This window comes from Limulus polyphemus, unplaced genomic scaffold, assembly GCF_000517525.1.
Source record: "Limulus polyphemus unplaced genomic scaffold, Limulus_polyphemus-2.1.2 Scaffold4767, whole genome shotgun sequence".
Lineage (NCBI taxonomy): Eukaryota > Metazoa > Arthropoda > Merostomata > Xiphosura > Limulidae > Limulus > Limulus polyphemus.
In genome coordinates, this window is record NW_013670377.1 from 48981 (window position 1) to 53040 (window position 4060).

Genomic DNA, 4060 nt, shown 5'->3' on the forward strand with positions numbered 1-4060 from the left:
ACAGCAACGAGCTCATAAACCAGACAGAATCATAACAGCAGCCGTTTTTACCTCACAGTATAAGCATAGAAACGTTAATAAAGTGACAAAAAATATCTATTAAATCTGTAAAGTAACAAATACATATTAATTATTACTCAAATTATTATTTCAGTCATTCTTAATGTATCAAGCGTCTATATGCAAAGAAAAGCCAAAAACTCTGGTTTTTATCATTAAATGAAGATATAGCCTAAAGATGCTTTGCGAGCTTTACGGCATAACCATATTTCATTGCCCAGGCCCCTACCCCCCCTGTTGGCAGGCCTGATCATAAAGAATATAATCATTGTCACTTAAGGTCATCACTGCCTAAAGAAGATGAGGCACTGTCTTCCAAAATTCCCTTTAAGGCCTCAGCTGTTGTAAGCCTTGCTTTGATAGCCATTTTAATTCTCTTATGTATTTATAAAGAAGAAAGAGATGATAATAAAACAGTTCTATGTTATCGATTTTGGGGTCCATTGATTTGAAATATGGTAGACATTAATTTCTTAAATATGGTTTATCTATGCTCTATGTCATACCTGTGGGACAATACAGTTATATAAAACTTCGACCTCTAATCTGAAACAAAATGCCCTGGGGTTCATTGCACTCCAAAAATTATGACTAGGGTTTAAATAACAATAACTTTTATGTTATTCTTTATTTTAATACTGGCTTAAAACTTTGTGATCCAGTTCAGGTTTTAAAATAGGTGTGTGTTTCATAATTGTACAGAATATATAGCAGGTCACTGATTTTTTCTAACTTTGGAATGTGAAGTTTTGCAATACATTTATAAAAGTGAAGTTGGAAATGATGGAAATCCAAAGACACCCCCTTATATTAAGTAGAAATTAATGTGAGTGTTGTAGTGTAAGCACAAACGATTTCAGATACTACAGGTTGTGATATTTGTTAGATATCCAACTAACCCATTATCCAAGACTTATTTCACAAAACTTATTGCTAATAAAAAGGTATGTCACAAAAACATAAAAATACTGGTAATATGAAAATTGAGTTGTTCTCACATAAGAGAAATAGTTGTCTTTAGATCACATTGACTGTGTATTTCACACATTAGTTTGGAAAGTTAGACTTTGTGTGAAAACTTATTCCTTAGATGTAGTATGACATGCATGTTTAGAAGTCTTACTTTCAACTGCTGTTATTTATCTGATGAAAAGACCTGTGTTTGCTCTTTTGTTGTGGAGTTTCCATTGCAGTGTGTATCACAAGATTAGTTTTTTAAGGTGAAATACTTTATCATTAAAATTGTTTTAGGGTTTTTATTGTAGTAATAACAAACTACAACTTTCATGGATACATACACGTTAGGAAGCACTTAACGTTGAAGTGCCAAGTGCATGTAAAGAGATTCAAGAATTTTTTTAAATTCCAATTTTTCTTCTATTTGAAGTGGATTTTGTTTCAAACTTACTTAGTAGAACAACTTATTTAGTAGAACAAAGCCACACATATCAAAGTGTGGTAAGGTTTCTTGTGCCACATCATATGAATATTTTTAGTGTACCAGCAGTATTGTAATATAATTTGAGAAAGTGTTGTGATTTATTTTCTTAATTTTTGAAAACAAGCTATCTTGAAGTATCTGTCGCTGACAGTATGTATTTATTGAGGAGTTGGATAGTGCACTGAGAAGTACATATCAGGTTGGTAGGAACGAGAGTTGGATAGTGCATTGAGAAGTACATATCAGGTTGGTAGGAACAAGAGTTGGATAGTGCACTAAGAAGTACATATCAGGTTGGTAGGAACAAGAGCTGGATAGTGCAGTGAGAAGTACATATCAGGTTGGTAGGAACAAGAGCTGGATAGTGCAGTGAGAAGTACATATCAGGTTGGTAGGAACGAGAGTTGGATAGTGCATTGAGAAGTACATAGGTTGGTAGGAATAAGAGCTGGATAGTGCAATAAGAAGTACATATCAGGTTGGTAGGAACAAGAGTTGGATAGTGCACTAAGAAGTACATATCAGGTTGGTAGGAACAAGGGCTGGATAGTGCAGTGAGAAGTACATATCAGGTTGGTAGGAATAAGAGCTGGATAGTGCAATAAGAAGTACATATCAGGTTGGTAGGAACAAGAGTTGGATAGTGCACTAAGAAGTACATATCAGGTTGGTAGGAATAAGAGCTGGATAGTGCAATAAGAAGTACATATCAGGTTGGTAGGAACAAGAGTTGGATAGTGCACTAAGAAGTACATATCAGGTTGGTAGGAACAAGAGTTGAATAGTGCACTAAGAAGTACATATCAGGTTGGTAGGAACAAGAGCTGGATAGTGCAGTGAGAAGTACATAGGTTGGTAGGAACAAGAGCTGGATAGTGCACTAAGAAGTACATATCAGGTTGGTAGGAACAAGAGTTGAATAGTGCACTAAGAAGTACATATCAGGTTGGTAGGAACAAGAGTTGAATAGTGCACTAAGAAGTACATATCAGGTTGCTAGCAACAGTTCAAGAGGAACTATGAAGCAAATTTTTTAAATATTCAAAAGTCGACATCACATGTATAATTTGCATCCATATTTTATAGGAATAATGAGCTCATCATGAAATTGATGTCTTTTTAACAGTATTTGAAGTTTTAATGTAACAATAATGTTTTTTAGCATTACTTTTTATGAATTTTGAATAATATACATAGGTTTCCTGTTGTATTGAAAAAAAACGGTCAATGATTGAGATGAGAGCCGTGTTATTCTTTATTTCAGTATCACTAGCTGGTGTTAAAACGACCTTAAATTATCTTCTGGTCTTATTTTCTTCTTATATTTTTTAAGATTATTAGAATTAAACATATGCTTTCTCAGGTTATGGATAATTCTAGCAATTCAGCCTTTCCGTGAGCTTCTTGTTCTGGTGTTCCGATAAAAGATTGGTATCTGTTGCTTCATGTAACTGAAATAAGGCATCTTTTAATATATTTTCCTTTATATTAAGAAAGTCATTTTTTTAAAACTAATTTTCTAAATTTTTGGTGGATGAATAATAAGTGCATGGGCAAGTTTACTTCTAATTTGTTTTTGCCAAGGTGTGTATACATGTTGAAATTGTAAGCTAGAAAACAAAAGATTTAAATAAAGTTGTTTTTGTTTGATATCTGTCTGTTTTCAAAATTCCTTTCAAAATGTATTAAAGGAAATGAAACCAAAATTGATCAAAATTACATACTTGTAGTGTTATTCAGTACTTGGGAAAATATGACATTTTCACCTTCACCAGTGAGAGTTATCCTTCTCTTTAAAACTTGAATTAGTGTTTAATTTAATGAGACAACCTCCTATTGACTTTTGTAGACATGAGGTGAATGTGAATAGTTTCATGTATGTAAAATTCACACATGTTGTTGAGATTACATTAATATTCAGGAGCATACTGTTTTTTAGAGATAAAATTTTAACCTGTTCTAACATTCCAATTTCACTTTAATGTAGATCAACTTGTATTTCTCTACACTCTTCCTTTTATTATTGTCATATTCTTACTTAACTTACAGAACCATGGTGTCACTGTTCATGATGTGTTGAGTTTACATGTAATATCAAGTCCTTATATAATTATTTTTCTTGTTTCAAAATTTACCATGTGAAATCACTTTTCACTAAAATTGTTTTTATTTTTTGTAGCACATACTTAAGCTGAAAATGTTGTGACAAAATAATATATATAAATATACATATATCCATTTGGAATTTTGTTTTCCATTGTTAGCAATGAAATTCAAGAAAAATGGGTCAATTAAATACAGTCTTGATAAAATAAAAACAATAAATTTGTAAACACTGAACTGAGCAAACAGTTGTCACCATATGAGAAATGTAATTATATTCATTATACACACACAACAATCGTGCATGTTTAAAACTTTTTCTTTCAATGGCTAAAATGGACATTACATGGAACATTTTCTTGGGTTAACCAGAACAGCATTTTGGGGTTATCTAGCTATGCATGCATTATTTTTTTAAGCTCTTAAGTTTTAGCCAAGGAAAATAAAGTTTTAAAC

The 4060-nt window shown here is 32.2% G+C and overlaps 1 long non-coding RNA gene across 1 annotated transcript; it reads left to right on the forward strand.

Annotated features, from left to right (window-relative positions):
- Positions 1–164: 164 nt before the first annotated feature.
- On the forward strand, positions 165–3151 carry LOC111088924. Its single transcript, XR_002613300.1, has 2 exons — positions 165–2446; positions 2494–3151. It is a non-coding gene; the product is annotated as an uncharacterized LOC111088924 (long non-coding RNA).
- Positions 3152–4060: the final 909 nt, after the last annotated feature.